The 23,384-nt window shown below is 41.0% G+C and overlaps 1 protein-coding gene across 1 annotated transcript in view; it reads left to right on the top strand.

Moving 5' to 3' along the window:
* LOC122556227 (uncharacterized) overlaps nt 1–2,950 on the top strand; it is a 197,022-nt gene extending 194,072 nt beyond the window's left edge. Inside the window, exon 17 of the mRNA XM_087999688.1 lies at nt 420–2,950. The gene's annotated coding sequence lies outside the window, so the exon portion shown is untranslated. The remainder of the gene's footprint in view (nt 1–419) is intronic.
* Nucleotides 2,951–23,384: the final 20,434 nt, after the last annotated feature.

Below are 23,384 nucleotides of genomic sequence, written 5' to 3'. Positions count from 1 at the left end.
CTGAACCCATGCTGTTAGCCTTACTCTACATTGCAAACTAGCCATCCGGCCAACGGAGCTAACCGACCCAGTTTGACATACAGTATATAAAAAATGATTACCTGTGGTTTCAGTGACCCCTAGTGGCTATTTCAACTTACTTTCTTTCCAAATTTTACATTGCTTCAAGTAGTCATGTTCAGGGATGTGAAGGCGTTAACATGCTGCTTGTAGTAATCTGGTGGTCGCACAAGTGTCATTTTGATTGCTGCTCCAAATATACTGATCACTATAATAAGCATTTTTAGGTGAACAGAAAATAGAGGCAGTTATGGTGCATTAATGTGAGTGAAACCTGTTTTTAAAGAACCTGGATGATTAATTGTCTGATTCAAAAACATTGAACATCCTCTTCCTCAATCGATCTCTCACTTCTACAGCTACAAGACCCCTGTGTATTGTATTTCTAAGGATGCAAGGTGGGATCAAGCCCAGAGACTGCATTGTGAAGCTGCTCTTTAACTCACCTGGATACAAGCAATCAGAATAGCAAGTGCAAAAGGACGCTACATGACCTTACAAAAGACAGTTGATTCTTTCTGAGGTCACAAGTGCTAATATATTAACTTTCTCAGATATGGCAGCTTTTTGCAGCCCTCACTAACCATACTACAATATGGAGCTGCCTTTTTCTAAGGGTGAATATAAACCTACTTTTTTTTGTAAAAAAAAACAAAAAAATAAATTAATTTTTGTATATATAACCATCTTAGTGCATTTTTTAAAATGAATGTTTATGTCTGAATGTGACAGCTGTGTAGCATATGTTGATCATCACATATGGCAATGTAGTTTAATTCTTGGGATTTTATTTACTTTGAAAGGATGGGATTGAGAAGAAATGAACTATATATTTTTGTAACATTTCTGCTGTTAACCCTTGGGAATCTGTATAAAGCACCACCGGCTTTTATAATTTGCACTGTGGGAAAAGATCTAAGTACATCATTTTGATTCAGATTTCATTGCAATGTATTTTATATTCTCGAGGTCTAATTATCATTCAAATCTGTGGATATGAGTGGAAAGATTGTATAGAAACCACTTAGAAATTATACTGAGAAGAACCAAATCCCATCAATTTAAATTCAATCATGGAGAGAATATGGCAGAAAGAAAGAATTAAATGACCTGTAAGTCCAATGGTTAACATGTGGTAAGAACAAAGACTTCTTCTGAAAATGAAACTTAATATGGTCCGCAGGAAATTAATTTCTGAATAGAAAATATGTTGGTTGCTTCAGCCATTTCAGTTTCTTCTTTTTATCAGCATCAACAAAAATCACTGTATGATTTTTTTTTGCTTTATATTTCTTGACAATGCACACAGAACAATGCTGTATTTATATTTTAACTTGTATAGTGTATAATGTGAACGTTTGGGATTTTGTGAATGAAATAGTGAAAACCTTTTTGTTACTTTTTTTACTTACTGTGGTTCACCAAAGAAACCAAAACAAATTTTGATCATGCTGTTTCTATTTTCATGCCTTAGTCCTACTGATAGAACTGACTTGAAGAGCAATATTAAAAAAAAATTTGAAGCCTTTGGCTATATTGCAATGTTGGGATGCAGTGACGATTAGTTATTTTCTTGTATATTGATGCCCTAATTTACATCATTGACAATGCTCTTGGATTGTCCTGAAGCCTGCAGGAATTGAATATTAATCTGTAAGACATTTTTGTGCGTAACCTGGGAGAAAAAAATAACAGAGAACTTAAAAAATATGGATGTTGTCTTCACTTTCTTTGGACACTTCCACTGATTAGTTATAAAATAAATTGAAGATGTGACTTGACAGCCAAGAATTATTGAATCAGATAATGAATAGTGGTGTTCTGTGAGGGTGAACTTGTCAATGATGCATGTAGGTCATTGGAAATGCAAAACCATATGGTTAAGCTTCCAGCAATCTATCCAACCAGGTTTGACAATATGAATCAACCTTTTGAAATGTATTAAAAAGCACAACATTTTTCCATTTCTAAATTTACATAATTTATGATATACCAGTTCGCTTTATAGTAGGACAGGAGCTCTGAAATCCAACCAAATACAATTTGCCCCCTCAGCAGATCATTGACCTGAACATCATTAACTATTTTGTTTTGTGATTTTGATTTTCATGTATTATACATCCTTACTCAATTCTCTTTTTCTGACATAATGCTGATATAGTACAGTACAACTTTGTAATATTGTCTTGCCAGATACAGTATATTTATCCTTTTTTCTCTTCTTTGGCTTAAACCTCAGATCATTGAAGCAATGTGGCCAAAAATGAAATGACCTTAAATATCCTCCCTGCAATGTTCTAATTCATCTGCAACATAAAACTTGGTTAGGTTTCCTGTTGAAGTTAGAAATTATCAACACAAAATTGTCTTTGGTTTTGCCAAGCATTCATGAAATACTTGTACTACAGCTTTTCCAATGCTGCAGGATTTTCCAGTAAATGGTGTGACCTACTATTCAATAAGCTCTGCATAGCCTGAGAATTGTGATTACTTATCAGTTATAAGATATCTCTAGTATTTATTAGACATGTTTTCATAATTGTCTTGAGCTATGATTATTATTGACTGACCATTTTCTTGCAGTTCACAGTGTAACATCTTCTCTTCAGGATAAAATTAGATTCAAAATTCTGTGATTGCCTCAGTACCACAATTTTCTATTGAGGCTATGCTTGCAATGCTCACTACCATTGAAATCAGAGAATACTGCTTCTCAGATAGGTTAGACAGCAGTATATGCACTGTTCATGTATTTGATGTGAAACATCAATAGGTTTGAATTTCTTGTGGCAAATGTAATGTTACAAGAATTCAAATTCTGCTTTGTGAGCTAATTTCTCGAGTACTGTAGTCTAAATAAAAAGACAGAACAAAATAAATAACATTCCAAAGTAAACTATTGACAGAAATATGGCATAATATGTTTTGAAACATTTTTGTATATGTAAGTAAAGAATCAGAGAAATTTTGAAGAATACCGCACAAAGGAGACCATTCAGCCTCCAGAAAATCTGTACAATTAGCTCCAGTTCTCTGATATTCCCCCCAGGTCCTGTGAATTGTTTAATTCAATAGTTTATCAAATTCTGTTTGCGAATTTCCAATTCATTTACTGATAGGTATGTACATATCTTCTATTTCTGAACATGAATATCTCCTGTCAATCAAACTGGTGTGTTTGATTGACTGGCTTCTTCTGGATAGTCCCTTACAAACTCACTAGAATAACCTGCTGAAAGAGATCAATCAGGGTATGTTTGCCATGTTAGGATGGGTAGCTTTAGCTTCTCAGGCAGATAATACGGTCTCCGTTTCAAATGAAAGATCCAGAAAGTCCAGTTGTGGAAGGATTAATTTCAAAGGTTGAAGCAAAAGCTCTCCGAAATACTACTTTTGACCTTACCTTGGATTGAAAGACAAGTTGACCTTCATGGGTCAGGTGAGATATCTATTAACTAAACTCCACACCATGCTTCCTGTGTGTGGGCGGATAAGCACATTAATGATGACTCAGAATCTGAAAGGAGATAAAGGAAAATGTGACTTACAGATGATTGAAACAATGTTAAAATGGAACTGCAAGAAATTCTTAATTAATATGAATGATCATGCAAGTATATGATTATGCATATTACTTTGAATATATTTATATGAGAGTTTGAAAATTCTAAATCTCAACAATTGATGCGGGGAGCAAGTTGATTACAGAAGACCTATTGGAAATAGACTTTGGAATGTCCTATGACAACTGCGCCCGGACTGGTACTGACCGTAGAAAAAATATAGCCCTCTAAGAAGTTCCTTCAATCTGGTTCCTACTACTTAGTGAACTAGGTATAGTGAATAACTTAATAGGGGAAGTGAGTCACTCCTGGGAGGGCAGGACGGTGTCCTGATCTTGACTCATATAGGATTATTACAAATATTTGATGACATTGAGTAGAGGAATGTGGGCCATTGAACCATTGTATAGAATTGTAGAAAATCCAAGTGCTAATACAGAATTTCTGAGATACCAATGAGTTTAAAATAAAAGCTCCTGCACACACAGATAAGTAGCAAATAGCTGGCCGAGGTCCTCTTGAGCCAAAACGAGTGTATCTAAGCAACTTGGCAACCAATAGGGGATCAAATCTGGTTGGGAATTAGCCATGCATTATGTACATAGGATGAATATCAGAATGTTTCTTTAGAAGACTATGTTCTTTTAGTGTCCACAGTGTCTACACAGTAATAAAAGTAAAAAGAGATCAGGAAAGCAAATATGCATTATTCTACTATATCTTTCATTAGTTGAGGATATGCCCTGACATTTCAAAATCAAACAGTTACATTCAAAGAACTTTCATTGTAAATTTTGTGAGCAAATGTTAAAGCCAATTTGCTTAGTAAGATCCCATAAACATTTCTAGGTAAATACCCATCCAATCTATTTTGGTTGAAAGCCATCTATAAATGAGGATCCTGAGAGAATTCAAATACTCATCGCCAAGCAGACAGAATTTTTCCTTCAATCGAAACAGGATTTGGAAGTAGTGACCAGAATGTTATGGTCTCTACAGGAGCAGGTTAGCAGGTTGGAGGCCAATGTGAGATCATAAAATCAGTTGGCATCATGGGGGCACTGTAGCACTCTGGGTAGAGGGATCTGTGTCATTTTACATTTCGGCTAATCAGCGATTTTTGAGCCCAATTAATGATGAAATTAGCAGCCTTGTACTAGGAAAGTGAATGCTATGTATTCTGCATACTGTCTAAAATAGTGCTCAGGAGGTCATTCTTGAGTAGAATTTGCTTTGCCTATTTCCTACATTTCACTATACAAAGACTGAAAGCAACTAGTCAAAGCCTGCATACTGGAAATGATAGCATCCCTTCAGGCCTTGGTTTTCAGTGACACATAGTCAAATGTTCCTGTAACTATCACCCACAAGATCATAAGATATAGGAAAGAAAGTAAGCCATTCAGTCCATCAAGTATATTCCAGTATTCAATGAGATCATGGCTGCTCTGATAATACTCAACTCCATTTTCCTGTCTTTTCCCAAACCCTTGATTCCCTTAGTGATTAAAAATCTGTCTCTCTCAGCCTCGAATATACTTACAATCCAGCCTCAAGAGCTGTCTCTGAAAAAGAATTCCAGAGATTCACAGCCCTCTTGAGTGCAGCAATTTCTTTCCATTCTATCATAAATGTGCAACCACTTATTGTGAGATTTTACCCTCTGGTCCTAGACTCTCCCAGAAGGGAAAACAATGTTTTTGCATCTATCCCATGAAGTCTTTCATGTTGCCCTGCATTGTTGAGGATCCCACTCTGACGTTGTGCTGAACTCCTTCCCTTGTTCTGACAACTGCTGCACACAAATACAAAGTGCTGGAGAAACTCAGCAGATCCGGCAGCATCTGTACAGAGAGAAGCAGTGTTAATTTTTAAGAGTCCAGGGATCACTTAATGTTACTTCTGCTTCTCTCTACAAATGCCAGATCTGCTCCGATTCTCCGATACTTTGTTTGTATTTCAGATTTCCAGGATCCATTGTTCATTGCTAATACCTGTTGTATATTTTCAGATAGTTCCTTGATGATCCTGCCCCATTTTGTTCGTAATAGGATCCTTGAAATGATTACTCAAGCATTCATGAAATAAACAATGATACACCTAATAATGTCCTTCTCCGTTTTGTGGCCCCAGCCATAGGCTTCATTATACACTACCCAATGTCCATTCCTTCTCTCAGCAATCTATATTTCCAAGTTACAATGTGGGAGCAAATAGATGGAACCAAATTCAGGTGAATGACCCATTATTAATTCCTATTGTTCAGGGCTTTACTATTGGTCATTTTTTTTCTCTCTCTACTTTCTTTTGAAGACAAATTCACAGCAGAGTGGATAGTGTTTCTTGCAATCTGTGGATTCTTTCTATTCTACAAATGATAATCTCTTAAAGAGTACAAGTATCAGGTTACTGAAAAGCGTTTTGGTCATTACACATTGTAATTTATTATGTACAAGTCAGAATACAGTCATAGTTTATAAAATAAGGGGTGGACCATTTAAATCAAAAGATGAAGAAACATATTTTCTTTCAAAGGGTTGTGAGCCTTTGGAATTCCCTTCCTCAAAAGGTAGCAAATATAGAATTTTGATTTTTTTTTAATGCAGGGTTGGATAGTTTCTTAATTAACAACAGGTTGAAAGATTATCAGAGATATGCAGGAATGTAGAATTAAGGTTCAAATTTCATCAGTCATGATCTTGTTGAATATTGGAGCAAGATGGAAGGCCTGAGTGACCTACTCCTGTCCTTGATTGTGTGTTTCTCCTGTTCTCCATTTGCCGTCATCATAGTGTCTCTATTGTAAGCACTTTTGGGCCCTACATGTCAGGAAGGACACGCTGGTGTTGGAGGAGGTCTACAGGAGGTTTATGAGAATTATCCTGGGGATGAAGGGCTTGTCATATCAGGAATGGTTGAGGACTCTGGGTTGTATTCATGGAGTTTGGAAGGATGACGGGTGATCTCATTGAAAGTTATAGAGTATTGAGAGGCTTGGATATAGTAAATGTGGAAAAGATTTTAATTCTAGTAGGAGAGACTAGGACCTGAGGTATGACCCTTTTAGATGAGAGGTATTTATTGCTGCAGAAGGCTATGGAAGCCAAGCCACTGAGTTTATTTAAGACAGAGAAAGATAGGTTCTTGATTAGTAAGGGGATCAAGGGAACTGGGAGAAGGCTGGAGAATGGGGTTAAGAAACACATCAGCCATGATTGAATGAAGGAGCAGACATGATGAGCCAAATTGCCTAGTTGTGCTTCTACATTTAATGGCCTTATGGTTTCCAATTGCCTATTATTCCTGCAAATGATGTGCACATTTTTTTTCTCTGCAAGAGAACAGAATGGTGGAATATTCTCTATCACAGAGAAAGCTATGTGATATGTGCATCTGTTCAATCAAGGAAATGGTTCTTCAAAGGGTACTCATGCACTGCAGCATTCTCCAGTGATGTAATATTCATGTTCTTTATAATTTAGCTTACAGACCCTTACTGTTAACTTGCATCTAATGTCAGTTGTTAGTTGCACTGATTTTAAAATATAGCGGCTTTCAGTCTACTGTCAGCAAAGCACGCACGGATAATTTTCAGGTCGTGATCCAATGTTTTATGTGGATTACTCCCTCAACACAATATTCAAATATAGATGGCTGAGTTGGGTTGCTGACATTACTGGAATAGATTGAGCATAATTGTCAAGGACAGGTGATAATCTTTACAAAGGCTGCTGCTGCCTTGCAGGAGAGAGGAGACTGCATATTGGAGGTGTCTCATTACTGTACAGAGAGAAATGCCAAACTGTGAAGAATTGTTAGTGCATCTGATCTGACAATACTTGGACATCATTCACCTAAAAATTAATTCTTGGAATTGCATACGCTCTCTGAAATTTTGTAATGTGGAGTCTTAGAGATGTACAGTTTGGAAACAGACCCTTCGGCCCAACTTGTCCATGCCGACCATATGTCCTGAATTAATCTAGTCCCATTTGCCAACAATTGGCCAATATCCTTCCAAACCCCTTCTATTCATATACCCATCCAGGTGTCTGCTAAATGTTGTAATTGTACCAGCCTCCACCACTTCCTTTGGCAGCTCATTCCATATGCACACCACCCTCTGCTTGAAAATAAATTGCTCCTTAGGTCCCTTTTAAATTTATGTTGAAAGAGATTAAATGAATCACAGAACTTAGTAGGTTATAACAAATATGGGTTTGCAAATAGATAATCTGGATGATTTTGCCACAATTATTTTTGAAAAGTTGGATGGCTTGCAGTATGTGACAATAAACAAAAATGCCAATTTTCATTCCATTAATTTTGCCACGTTTCCCAATACTTGGGGTGCCACATGGTAGGCAATGCTGGAGTCCATTCTGAAAGATTTAACAGCAGAGCACTTGGAAAACAGAGTCAAGATTGGATACAAGCAGCAAGGAATTACGAATGGGAAATCACGCTTGATGAATCAATTGGAATTTTGTAAGGATATAATTCAAGTTGATAAGAGGTGGATGTGGTTTACGTGGACTGTTAGAAGGTTTTCAGTTACTAAGGGGTAAAACTAAAGGCTATGGGATTGGGGATAGTGTACTGCTATTGATAGAGACCTAATTGTCAAAAAGGATACAACAAGAGCAATAAACAGGTCTTTTTTCTGAGTAACAGGCAGTGACTTATGGGATACTGCAGGGATAGGTGCTTAGACTCCAGCTATTCAAAAACACATTAATGATAGAAATAAGGGAACTAAATGAAATATGTCCAGGTTTGCAGATAACACAAAGTTGGATGGAAGGGTGAGCCTGTGAGGAAGATGGAGATACCAGTTATTGAAGGTAAGCATGTAGGTGCAGCAGGTTAAAAAGACAAATATTATATTGACCTTCATAATGCGCGGATTTGATTGCAGGACCAGCAATGTCTTGCTGCAATTGTGCTTGGTGAGACCACATCTGGTGTATTGTGTGCTTTTTTGATCTCTTTGTCAAAAATAGGATATTCTTGCTATGGAGGGAGTGCAACAAAGATTTACCAGACTGATTTCTGGGATGCAGGACTGACATATAAAGAGACACTTGATCAGTTGGGACCATATTCACTGAAGTTTAGAGGAATGATAAATGCAGGAAGGCTATTCCCAATCACCAAGAAGTCTAGAACCAGGCTTCACAGTTTAAGGATGCAAGATAGACCATTTAGGACTGAGATGAGAACTTTCTTCACCCAGAGGGTGGTGAACCTATGGAATTCTTTGCCATGGATTGTGGCTGAGGCCAAAACATTAAATGTTTTCAAGAAAACATTTGATATAGCTCTTAGATCTCAAGGGATTTAAAGGTATGGGGAGAAAGTGGTAAAAGGGTACTGAGTTGAATGATCACCCATGATCATATTGAATGATGGAGGACGCTCAAAAGCCCAACTGCCTACTCCTACTCCTACTCCTATACAGTCAGGTATATCTGAGCAGAGACCTCTGGAAATTTCTCCCAAGAATTTTTTGAAATATAATGTTAAAAACTTCAAGAATCAACCACTGATTTAGCATTCTCTGATGCCGAATGTCCATCAAACAATCTGGAAAGTCAGCAGCAACTCACAATATATGTAATTCAGGTTACAGGGACAACATCTTTGGGATTGCCTTGTGGAATGGAGCCAGAGAACAGCTAATTGTAATCCTCCCAATCCCATGGGTTTTGCTGGAATCACTAATGAAGCCTATGGGCTGGTGGAGCCAGACAGATTTGTCAGCCTGTGGATCTCCAGTGCCAGGGTATTTCAGAAAGATTAACTGTTAGAAGCAGTAAAGATCTGAAATTCAGTAGCTCCATTTGCAGTGACATAGCAAATATAAATGGCACAGCTGACAGATAAGTACCATACAAGCCCCTTACTTTTTCTAGCCACTTCAACAATCCAAAAGCTGAGATTCTGATGCCATTTCTAATAGAATGCATAACCCACCCTGGTGTGAGTTTGCCTCCAACAGTGTATTTGTCCTGATGTGGCAATGCCTATGTTACCTTCTGCAACATAAGCAACTGGGCTTTAAATGTGGTTTTGAAGAATCAAACAGACATTTATTCCAACTAATTATTAGGAACAGGAGGAGGTCACTGAGCCCCTCAAACTTATTCTATCGTTCAATGAGATCATGGCTGATCTGCATGTTATACTCTATATATACAAACATTCCATTCCTCAGATAAATAAGTATCTGGACTAATTTTAGGTTTATTTGGTTAAACCAGAGGAAAATGCTTCCAATAGAATGTTATGCTTTAAGTAATCAATGCAAGTTAGAGTATGAGAACTCTGGACCCTCAGTCACATGATATAGTATGGTAATGATAGCTGTCATGTCTTTTTTAAAAATATACTTTTATTGAAAGAATAGATTTTTTAATATTACAAAAAGTACAAAACAATACAATTCAAAAAGTACAAAACAAACAACGCGGATATAAATAATCCCCAACCCACCCTCACGTACAAATATATAAACACATATAAAAAAAAGAATAAAAAGAAACCCAAACTGGCTATTTAACTAAATAATTAAATAACCAACAACAATCTAATAAATTGTAATAACTCAGCCCAGCCAAACAAAATGCTCAAACATTCACAGTTCCTCCTAGTTGGATATTGGACTCGTAAAACACAATCGTTATGGCTATATTAAAACCCTTGTTAGCGTGGCAGATAAATCGGTGTCAAAGTATTCCAATCAGGGTTGCCATGGCATGTAAAAATTCTCAGTTTTGTGGTGTACCATATTTGTGAGAAAATCCAGAGGAATATGCTCCACAACAATCTTCCACAACCTGATAGGTCCGGGGTGGGGGGGTAGGGCGTTTTCGGATATCAACCTAGCAAGGTATTCTTTCTTGCACAAAACGTGAGAATATTGAAAAGTTTTTTTCTTATGCGCATGTGCAGGAAATACAGTGGGCAGGACCAAAAGGAGAGAGATAAGGTCCTTCTTCACCCTTACACCCAAAGTTTTCTCCATTGTGCCCACCACAGCGCTCCAATATGTTTGAAGCCTATCGCAAGACCAAAGACAATGGGTAAGAGTGCCCGTGCAGACCTTGCACTTGGGACATGCTGAAGATACCCCTGGTTTAAATTTTGACATACGGTCCAGAGCCAAGTGGACCCTGTGGAGAATCTTCAACTGTAAAGCATGGGTCCTTGCATTCTCCCAAATATCCTCTCATGCCTCTGAAGAGACTTTAACACCCAGCTCTCTTTCCCACATCTTGCAGAGTCAGTCAATTTTTTTAAAATTTAACCCCCACACTACCACCTAAGTGCGGTAGTGCTTATTTTATCCCCAGCACCCATGGTGTGTGTGTGTGTGCAGGTGTGAGACACAGTGAAAGACACAAAGTGCACAAATCTTTATTCAAATTCCACCACCAGGAAGATAGGAAAACACCCAGGTGGCCAGTGACAAGCACTGCCCTTCACTTCAAAGGGCAGTGCTGTGTGATCAAAACAGTGAAGGGGAGGGTCGGGACTAAATCAAAATAGAATTGGAGGGAGAAATGATGCACTCCACTCCCTGCGGCGCCCACCTCTCCCTGAACACCTCCAGGGTGTTGGTTGACACCGCGTGCTCCTTCTCCAAAGACACCCGGGCCCTAACGTATGCAGAGTCAGTCAATTGGGGCACCCCCAATTGATGATATAAAGTACTGACAGAAAGTGTACTCTTAGCACTTAGCAGCTCTCCCCACCTCCGCGTCCCCCCCCCACACCCCCCGCCCCCGCCCCCATGTTGGATTTGCAGGAATCAATCAAAAGTGTGGTCTTTTTTTGAATAAAATTCCTAACTTGAGAAAAATGAAAGAGATCGCTATTAGACAACTCATACTTCCGTACTAACTGATCGAAGGACATCATTACATCTCCGTCAAATAATTCACCCATGCAAGACACACCCCTAGCTGTCCAACGTTTAAATCCTGAATCTATCATCCCCAGTTGAAAATCCGGCATACCCACTAAAGGTGTAAACAAAGATGTCTTGCCAATATTGCCTTTCTTCTGCTGAATTGCCCTCCATGCTTTAACAATATTGATGACTATTGGGTTTTGGCAATATTCCCTAACTCTCCTCATTTTGTCCAAAATCAGCAAACTGGTAAGGGGGCACCTTGCCTGGGAGGCTTCGATATCTAGACATATTGAAAGAGGATCTCCACAAACCCAATCACTCACGTAGGACAAAAATGAGCTTAATTGGTAATTCTTAATATCTAGAAGGTCCACTCCCTCCAGTTTGTGAGGCAGTTGCAGTTTGGCTAATTTAATGAGGGGCCGCTTATGATACCAAATAAAGGAGCTAAACCAGCCGTTCAGCCTCCTGAGAGTTTGCTTATTAAAATCAGGTGGAGCATCCATATAGGGTATAGCAAATAGGGGAAAATATCCATAGAACATAGAACATAGAACATAGAAGAATACAGCGCAGTACAGGCCCTTTGGCCCTCGATGTTGCGCCGATCCAAGCCCACCTAACCTACACTAGCCCACTATCCTCCATATGCCTATCCAATGCCCGTTTAAATGTCCATAATGAGGGAGAATCCACCACTGCTACTGGCAGGTCATTCCATGAACTCACGACTTGCTGAGTAAAGAACCTACCCCTAACATCTGTCCTATACCTACCACCCCTTAAGTTAAAGCTATGCCCCCTCATAATAGCTGACTCCATACGTGGAAAAAGGTTCTCATGGTCAACCCTATCTAAACCCCTAATCATCTTGTACACCTCTATCAAGTCACCCCTAAACCTTCTTTTCTCCAATGAAAACAGCCCCAAGTGCCTCAGCCTTTCCTCATACGATCTTCCTACCATACCAGGCAACATCCTGGTAAACCTCCTCTGCACCCGTTCCAGTGCCTCCACATCCTTCCTATAGTATGGCGACCAAAACTGCACACAATACTCCAGATGCGGCTGAACCAGAGTCTTATACAATTGCAACATGACCTCAGGACTCCGGAACTCAATTCCTCTACCAATAAAAGCCAGTACGCCATATGCCTTCTTCACCGCACTATTTACCTGGGTGGCAACTTTCAAAGATCTGTGTACATGGACACCAAGATCCCTCTGCTCATCCACACTACCAAGTATCCGACCATTAGCCCAGTTCCCCCATCTTTTTGTTACTCTTACCAAAGTGAATCACCTCACACTTACCTACATTGAACTCCATTTGCCACCTTTCTGCCCAGCTCTGCAGCTTATCTATATCCTGCTGTAACCTGACACATCCTTCCTCACTGTCAACAACTCCACCGACTTTCGTATCATCCGCAAACTTGCTCACCCAACCTTCTAGCCCCTCCTCCACGTCACTTATAAAAATGACAAACAGCAATGGTCCCAAAACAGATCCTTGCGGAACACCGCTAGTAACTGCACTCCAAGATGAACCTTTACCATCAACTACTACCCTCTGTCTTCTTGCAGCCAGCCAATTCCTAATCCAAACCTCCAACTCACCCTCAATGCCATACCTCCGTATTTTTTGCAGTAGCCTACCATGGGGAACCTTATCAAATGCCTTGCTAAAATCCATATACACCACATCTACTGCTTTACCCTCATCTACCTCCTTAGTCACCTTCTCAAAGAATTCAATAAGGTTTGTGAGGCATGAACTGCCCTTCACAAAACCATGCTGACTATCCTTGATCACATTATTCCTATCCAGATGTTCATAAATCCCTTACAATTCTCTCTAAGATTTTGCCCACAACAGATGTGAGACTCACCGGCCTATAGTTACTAGGGTTATCCCTACTCCCCTTCTTGAATAAGGGAACCACATTTGCTATCCTCCAGTCTTCTGGCACTATTCCTGTAGACAACGAGGACATAAAAATCAAGGCCAATGGCTCTGCAATCTCCTCCCTTGCTTCCCAGAGAATCCTAGGATAAATGCCATCAGGCCCAGGGGACTTATCTATTTTTACCCATTCCAGAATTTCCAACACCTCTTCCCTACATACCTCAAAGCCGTCCATTCTAATTAATTGTGACTCAGTATTCACATCGGCAACAATGTCCTGTTCCTGAGTGAATACTGACAAAAAGTATTCATTCAGTGTCTCCCCAGTCTCTTCAGCCTCCACACACAACTTCCCGCTAATATCCTAGTCATTCTTTTATTCCTGACATACCTATAGAAAGCCTTTGGGTTTTCCCTAATCCTACCATCTAAGCACTTTTCATGTCCCCTCCTTGCTGCTCTTAGCTCTCTCTTCAGATCCTTCCTGGCTACCTTATAACTCTCAACCGCCCCAATTGAACCTTCACGCCTCATCTTTACATAGGCCGCCCTCTTCCATTTAACAAGGGATTCCAATTCTTTATTAAACCACAGCTCCCTCACACGACCCTTTCCTCCCTGCCTGACAGGTACATACTTATCAAGGACACTCAATAGTTGCTCCTTGAACAAGCTCCACATATCAATTGTGCCCTTGCCTTGAAGCCTACTTTTCCAAGCCATGCATCCTAAGTCGTGCCTCACCACATCATAATTTCCCTGCCCCCAGCTATAACTCTTGCCCTGCAGTGCACACTTATCCCTCTCCATCACTAGAGTAAAAGTCACCAAATTGTGGTCACTGTCCCCAAAGTGCTCACCTACCTCCAATTCTAACACCTGGCCTGGTTCGTTATCCAGAACCAAATCCAGTATGGCCTCGCCTCTTGTTGGCCTGTCTACATATTGTGTCAGGAAACCCTCCTGCACACATTGGACAAACACCGACCCATCTAATGAACTCGAGCTATAGCTTTCCCAGTCAATATCAGGAATGTTAAAGTCCCCTATAACAACCACCCTATTACTTTCACTCTTCTCCTGAATCATCCTCGCAATCCTTTCTTCTACGTCTCTAGGACTATTAGGAGGCCTGTAGAAAACTCCTAACGGGGTGACCTCACCTTTCCTATTCCTAACCTCAGCCCAAACTACCTCAGATGGTGAGTCTTCATCCATCGTCCTTTCCACCGCTGTAATACTATCTTTGACAAGCAATGCCACACCTCCCCCTCTTTTACCCCCACCTCTGACCTACTAAAACATTTAAACCCTGGAACCTGCAACAGCCAATCTTGTCCCTGTTCTACCCATGTCTCCGTAATAGCCACAACATCGAAATCCCAGGTACCAACCCCCGCTGCAAGTTCACCTACCTTATTTCATATACTTCTTGCATTGAAGTATACACACTTCAAGCCACTTTCCTGTTTACAGGCACCCTCCTTTGAGATTGATGCCATGTTCCTAACCTCCCTACACTCCAGGTCCTGCACCCTAAAGCTACAGTCTAGGTTCCCATGCCCCTGCAGAGTTAGTTTAAACCCCCCACCCAAGAGCACTAGCAAACCTCCCCCCAAGGATACTGGTGCCCCTCAGGTTCAGGTGTAGACCATCCTGTTTATAGAGGTCCCACCTTCCCCAGAAAGAACCCCAGTTATCCAGATACCGGAATCCCTCCCTCCTGCACCATCCCTGTAGCCACGCATTTAACTGTTCTCTCTCCTTATTCCTCGACTCTCTATCACGTGGCACGGGTAACAAACCAGAGAGAACAACTCTGTTTGTTTTAACTCTGAGCTTCCAACCTAGCTCCCTGAAAGCCTGCCTAACATCCTCAGCGCTCTTCCTACCTATGTCGTTGGTGCCAATGTGGACCACGACTTCGGGCTGCTCCCCCTCCCCCTTAAGGACCCGGAAAACATGATCAGAGACGTCATGTACCCTTGCACCTGGGAGGCAACATACCAAACGTGAGTCTCTCTCGCCCCCACAAAACCGCCTATCTGTGCCCCGAACTATCGAGTCCCCAATAACTATTGCTCTGCTCTTCTCCACCCTTCCCTTCTGAGCAACGGGGACAGGCTCTGTGCCAGAGGCCTGAACCCCATTGCTTACCCCTGGTAAGTCGTTCCCCCCCGCAAGTATCCAAAACGGTATAGTTGTTCTTGAGGGGAATTGCCGCAGGGGGTCCCTGCACTGGCTGCTTCCTCCCAGTCCCCCTCACTGTCACCCATCTGTCTGCAATCTTTGGAGTTACTACTTCCCTAAAGCTCCGATCTATGACCCCCTCTGCCTCCCGAATGATCCTAAGTTCATCCAACTCCAGCTCCAGTTCCCTAACACGGTCTTGGAGGAGCTGGAGATGGGTGCACTTCCTGCAAGTGTAATCAGCAGGGACGACCATGGCATCCCTCACCTCAAACATTTTGCAAGAGGAACATTGCACTGCCTTCACTGCCATCCCTCTAAAAGTAACCTTTTTAAAAAAAAACTAGGTCTAAAGAATAGAACAAGCAAAATGCAGCACTTACCTACTTACCACAACGGGTCTTATTATTAGGTTAGAGGAGGAGGGCGAGTGGGAGGCACTACCTCTGTAGTGCCTCAGGTTCCTCTCCTGTGCGCTTTTATAGGGAAAAAAAACCTACCCAGGTAAGCTTGCGCTACACCAGCTTCCGGGTCTGCTCCGCACTTTTTAAAAAAAAACTTTCAAATTTAAACCGTTAAACAAACGTCACCAAGCCTTCAAGCTGCCACTGCCAAACAGCCCTTACCTGCTCCGCACCTTACTAAGCGGGCTATCCGACTCAACCACGAGACTGGAAGTGCCTCCCATCTTTGAAGATCTTGTTTAATTTTTCCAAATAATTGGATAAAATTGGCTTTGAACAACCGATCCAGAACTGGAGTAATGAATAAGCCAAATATACAAAACTCCCTGTGACCAGCTAAATGGGAATCTATAGTTGCCCTCAAGAGCTAGCTCCTTTGTAAGACCACCCATAGGCATGGCTTCTGATTTTGCAAAATTATCTTGTACCCAGAAAAAGCACCAAACACATGAGTGCATTGTCTCAGGCAAGGCACTAAAACTGCTGGATTTGTCAAAAAAATTAGGACATCGTCTGCATGCAACAAAATCTTATGTAATTTTGACCCCACTTCTGGAGCTGATATATTGGGATCCCCACAAATGGTCTCTGCCAATGGTACAATCACCAACGCACAAAGCAATGGTGAAAGGGGGCAGCCCTCCCAGCTGCTCCTAAAAATATTAAAATTGCTAGATTTTACCGCATTGGTGATGTCCCCTGCGAGAAGGCCATGTAGAGAACCTTTACCCATCTTATGAAGACTTCGCTCTAGAGTATACAACCACTCAACTCGGTCAAATGCCTTCTCTGCATCCAGAGAAATCACCAATCCCTGTATTGACTGATGTTGTCATGCTTGAATTACATTAAACAGGCTCCTAACATTATTGGAAGATTTGCGACCCGTTATAAAGCCCATCTGATCCTCTTTAAAATAGAAGGTAACACATTCTCCAGTCTTAACGCGAGAGTCTTAGGGAGGATTTGAAAGTCCACATTTAAGAGCAAAATGAGCCTGTATGAAGCACAATCTTCCGGGTCCTTCCCTTTTTTAAGGGTAAGTGAAATATTGGCCTCTCTCAGAGCTGGTTGGAGACAATCATGACTGTATGAATCATTAAACATACTGGGCATCGCGCCAGACAGTATACTTATAAATTCCTTATAGAAATCACAAGGAAGTCCGTCAGGACCGGGCACCTTTCCACTCTGAAGCTGCCTCACAGCTTCCTACATTTCTTGCTCTGATAACAGGGCATTGAAAAAGGACTGTTTTTCGGGAGTCACACCAGGGAGCTTCAGATCCCTAAAAAAGGATTCCATTTTGGCCTGCCCCTCCTCACAATCCTCAGACTGGTATAACTTAGAGTAAAATCTCTGGAGCGCCACATTAATCTTTTTAGAATCACATGTTAGGTTCCCAAACCCTTCCCTAATCGCTGTAATGGCTTGTGGGGCAATCCTCTTTCTGGCAAGATATGCTAAGCATTTGCTTGGATTGTCACCATGTTCGTATAACCTTTGCTTTGCAAAAGCCAGCTCCTTCTTTGCCATCTGCGTGAGCACAGAGTATAATCCTCTGTAGTTTGACCAGTGAGGTTCTGTCAAAGTAGGCCTTCTCGGCTGCCTTCAACCGTGTTTCAAGGAGACATTGCTGTTCACCCTTCTGCTGCTTCCTACTAGCAGAATATGAAATAGCTAACCCACTAGCATAGGCTTTGGCAGTTTCCAAGAGAATGGATGAGCTATCAACCAAGCCTTTGTTGATGTATAGGAAAGCCTGAAATTCCCAAGAGAAATGCTCCACAAACATATTATCCTTGAGGATAAAGTAATCCATTCGCCAGTACCTTGAACCCACTGTAACGACCTTAATCTTAACCATAAGGTACAGTGGAGCATGATCAGAGATGGTAATATTACCAATCGTGTAAGATGCCACCAAATCCAGGGTTACCGCAGGGGTCAGAAAAAAATCAGTCCCGGTGTGACATCTGCGCGGATTGGAGAAAAACGTAAAATCCCTACTTGTAGGGTGGAGATGCCTCCAGATGTCCACCAACCCTAACTCCCCACACAGACCCACTAACTGTTTAGTTTGTACAGAGGGTATCAAGGGACCTTTGGGCAACCTGTCTACTGTGGGATCCATGACACAGTTAAAATCTCCCCCTATAATGACGTGCTGGGACTCGAGACTTATCAGTTTAGAAAAAGCGTCTACCAAAACTTCAAGGGGATGAGCTGGAGGGTAATAAACATTTAAAACACTGTATTCTTCCCCATTTATCAAGGCTTTAAGAATTACAAACCTCCCGTGTGTGTCTTTAATGCATTCCAACAACTTAAATGGAAGATTTTTCCTAACCAATATAGCCACTCCCCTACTTCTGGTATTAAATGATGAAAAATAAACTTGGTCAAAACCAATCTGTTATAATTTCAGATGCTCCTTGTCATCCAAATGTTTCTCCTGTAACAAAGCAGTATCCACCTTCTCCTTTCTAAGACTCAAGAGTACCTTCTTCCTCTTAATTGGTGAGTGACTTCCCTCGAATATCCAGGTACACCATTTAATCAAGTAATTAGCCATAATCTTCTGTAATAACATTTAAATTCCAGAGAGGAAGAACCCGAACCACAAACTGCTGAGCATTAATGTCATATGATCCACCAAACATAAAAATTACATAAACTAAAGCCATTACATTTAACAAACCTACAAAAGTATTGAGAATAAAAAAACAACAAAAACCAAAAAACAAACCAACATATAAAGCACCAACAGCACTGAGTAGGGGAACTCACCCCCTGCCCAGAGGGGGCAACTACCCATCCCAAACTGCCCATAAGTAGGCATCTAACCATCACAACCACCTTCACTTCTCCCAGCTAGAGCCACACCACAAACACAAGCAGAAAAGAATAAACACTCCATAGAAAACCAATATGAATAAAAAACACTTTTTTTTAATAAAAGGGGAATACATACCGCACCCATCCTTTAGTATACCCTAACTTAGAAATTGAAAATGTACGTCTCAACCACCGCCAAACATAGTTTAAGCCAAATTATTATCAATAGAGTTAAAAAAAAGATAAAGCTCCAACCGGACTTCTTCCGTTTCTTTTACAGAATGATAAACATTTACCCAAACAACACTATTTATACATACTGAAATTGTTCAAATTAGGTTAGTTTGTCCACAAAGTTTTTTGCCTATTCCGACGTGTCAAAGAGATGTATATCTAAGGTGTACCGGAGCACTACTGGATACCCCAGGGCATACTGAATCACAAGCTCCCTCCGTCTTCTCTAGACACCGTCATAAGATTTTCGTTTCTGGATCACCGCCACTGAGAAGTCCTGAAAGAACATGATCTTAAAGCCCTCGTAAATTAGGGCCTTCAGATCCTTCCCCTGGACTCTGGAAGCTTCCATGACTCTCTCCTTATCCTGGTAATGATGGAACAGCACCAGGAGAGGACGAGGACTTTGACCCAGACCCCAGCTCCGCGCTGTAACCGGGTGAGCCCTCTCTATCCTCAATTCTCCCATGCCAGCCTCCAAGTCAAGGAATTTTGGCAGCCAATCCTCAACAAATTCCGCAGGCCGCTCATCTTCCTTACCCTCAGGCAGACCGATGATCCGAATGCTTTTTCTCCTGCCCCTGTTCTCAAGATCATCCACTTGGTCACGCAAATTACGAACCTGCATCTCCAGGGCTTGTATCCGATCCTTGAATGAACTGCCATCAGCTTCCACCACTGTAATCCTGTGCTCCACCTCATCCGTCCTCTTCTTCAGGTCTCCCAGCTGCTGCTCATGCTTCTGCAGCATGAGAGAGATTGGAGCCAGCTTCTCTTCAATCTGTTTCCCCAGCATCTCGGGAGATTTCGGGAGCTTGCTCACCAGGTTCTGGAGAGTAATCGGCTGTGGGCATTCTGCAGGCTGAATTGTAGACCTGGCCTCAGATGCTCTTCCTCTCTTTTTCAGCATCTTTGGACATCTAGAAACACAGGTAAGTTAATTTTTATAAGTTTCTTGGGACTCCACAATCTTTCCAGAGTCCCAAGATACCGCGATGGCCTGGATTAGGCGGGTTAAAGGTTTGTCTGGCTTGTGCTGCGATGTGGAGCTCTGCAGTGCGATCTTCTCAGATCGCCGCCATCTTGGATCCCCCCCGCTGTCATGTCTTTTAAAGATGTTCTGTTATACTGACCATAAGACAATACATCTCCCAAACCTCTTCATCACAAATACTGCCTACGTCTACCTTTGTAATATCCCTTGCCTCCATCTACACCTCGGATGATCTGCCAAGAAAGCTTTAATGTATTTGTTAAGTGCAACTCGTGTTTAAAAAACTTGCTGGCATTTTTAATGAGGTGACAGGATTAATGAGGCTAATGTTACTGATGTCATGTATGGACTGTCAGACTGTCCAACCAAGTTAGAGCTCGTGGAATTAAAAAGAATAATGGCAACATAAATATAAAATTGGTTGGTCACAAGGAACAGACAGTTGTGGTTACTGGCTACTTTTGAGTTAGAAGAATTAAAACTAGAATTAGAATCCCTACAGTGTGGATATAGGCCCTTCCTCCTAACAAGTCAACACTGACCTTCTGAAGAGTAACACACCCAGACCTACCCCTGACTAATAACATACACTGTGAGCAATTTAGCATGGCCAATTAACCTAACCTGCACATCTTTGGAGTTGTAAGAAGGTTTACAACAGAGTTCTCCAGAGGTCAATATTAGGACCCTTGCTCTTCCTAATACATACTAATAGTCTTGGCCATGATATACAGGGCACAGTTTCAAAATCTGCAATGACTCAAAACTTAACAGCATTGTGTGTTGTGAGGATGATAGTGTCGAAATTTAAAGGGACATAAACGAGTTGAAACACAAGGCCAACTGGGGGGCAAATATAACTTAGTGAAGAGAAGTGTGAAATAATTTACTTTGGTAGGTCAAATGCAGAGAGACAATGTAAAATAAAGGCTATGATTCTAAATGGGATGCATGAGCTGAGAATCTGGATATGTATGTGCATAAATAATTGAAGGTATCAGGACATTTTGGCAGAGCATGAAATAAAGCATACAGGATCCTCGGTAATGACACCAGACAAGCAATCTCGGGACCAGGTTAATGACTAGGGGATGCAGGTTCAAACATCACCACAGCAGTTGGTGGAAAATGAAAAAAGGGCCTCTTATGATGCTGGCAGCTACTTCTGAGCCAGGACAGTATAGTCTGTATATGCCCAACTTTGTCTCATCATTATTGTCTGAGCCCTCAGCTCCACTGTTTTGGAATCTCTGACCTAATTTCTTCTGTTTTCCCTCTTCCCTTTGCAAGAAGAAATTTCCTTTCAAGAACTTCCTTAAAACTCACCTCTGATTGTACTTTCAAGTCACGTCTTCGAGTATCTTCTGTAGCTCTGCAAATGTGTTTTAGTTGGATCTCTGTTTTCTGGGAGATTTTTTTCTATATTGTAGCATATTACTACAAGTTAGTTGCTCATGGTGGGTTATGTAAGCTACCTCAATCCAAGTTATTTCGATTTCATGTAAGAAACCTAAGAGAGAAAAGGGGCAAAATTGATTTGATGTTCCAATAAATAAGACCAAAACAGTCGTGCAAAATTCAATAAAGAATGAAAATGGATACTGGCATTGTGATAAATGATCACTCTTGTCACTTCCAATGCTCATTTGCATGATTACAATGTGCTTCCAACACTAAGTAGATTGCTGAATAGTTCTCATCTAACCAGAGGCTGCAAAAATAAATTTGCTACAAAAATAGGTCAAAGACTGAGAACACTGTATGAGTAACTCACTCCCAAACACCCTAAAGCTGGTCACCAATTACAGTTCAGCAGTGTGATGGAGTAATCTCCAATTTCTTGGTTGAGTGCATCTCCAACAACATTCAAAAAGTTTGATACCTTCCAAAACAAAATAGACACTTGATCTGCCACAACCTTAAATATTCCCATCCTCCACCAACAATGCACAAGATCAGCAGTGCATAACTTCTACAAGATTCGCAACTCACCAAGGCTCCTTCAACAAAATCTTTCAAAGTGACCACTCTTACTACCTATATGGGCAACTGAGGTGTGGGAACCCCACTGCTGTAAGTTCTCTTCCAAACTGCATACCACTCTGACTTATAAATACATTGCTATTCCCTCACTATCTAGGAATCAAAACCCTCAAATCCCTAACAGCACCATAAATGTACTTACACCATGGACTCTGTAGTTTAAGAAGCTTACTCATTACCACCTTCTCAAGGGTAATTGGGGACAGGCATTCAATTTTTATCTTTCAAGTAATAGTCACATTTTTAGAATGAATTGAAAATATCATGAAAAGTAACCATGAGTTTAACTATGTCTGTACTCCTTAGGAAGAGATGTATTTTATGGGGAAACGTTGCTGGAAGTGACTGAGGAAGAATGTGTAGCCTGCTATGAGAGTGATTGTAGTGAAATAGCAGAGATAGTGCTTCAAGATTCTTCAATTTAGCATCAGAAGCATTGGAGCTGGAGGTAGTCAAATCGAGAGATGCTTTCTGTCTGCAAGGTCCCAGAAGGCCATCCGGATAAACACTGGAAAGGCAATGGGAACAGATAATTGCTGCACTTAATGTAAACTCAGGCTCTGGAAACAGTGACACAAGATGTTAATTAACCTGACACAAGTAGTTGAGGTAACTGATTGTGTATGACAAATGTCTTATTTTGTAATTGAACTATAATTTTGTTCACTGTACTACACTTTCCTCATTCACTTACCCCAAACCACTGTCACAACTCAGCTCTCACATTTTTTAATGCCATCCTCACTTAGCTATGCTGCAATCCTTACACGCACCTCCAGAGCTTGCAGATACTATTAGCTTCAACCTTCAAACTTTTATTCTACCAATCACATTGCCCACATTCACAGCATATTTTCCACTTTCTTGTAGAGCAGTGTGTGTTAAACAGGCAGGAGCATCTAATCAGTATGGCACAGGCTGGTTATAGTATCTGGACACTTTGACAGAGACATAGAGTCATAGAGATATGCAGTACGGAAACAGACCCCTTTGGTCCAACTCATCCGTCCTGACCAGATATCCTAACTTAATCAAGTCCCATTTACCATCACTTGGCCCATATTCCTCGAAAACCTTCCAATTCATATACCCATATAGATGCCTTTTAAATGTTGCAATTGTACCAGCCTCCACACTTCCTCTGGCAGCTCAATCCATAGGCGCACCACCC

This window comes from Chiloscyllium plagiosum, unplaced genomic scaffold, assembly GCF_037043375.1.
Source record: "Chiloscyllium plagiosum isolate Xiang-an unplaced genomic scaffold, Cpla_swu_hap1 HiC_scaffold_2, whole genome shotgun sequence".
Taxonomy (NCBI): Eukaryota; Metazoa; Chordata; class Chondrichthyes; order Orectolobiformes; family Hemiscylliidae; genus Chiloscyllium; species Chiloscyllium plagiosum.
Note: the sequence above shows the minus strand (reverse complement) of the source record. Positions and strands in the feature narration are given on the sequence as shown.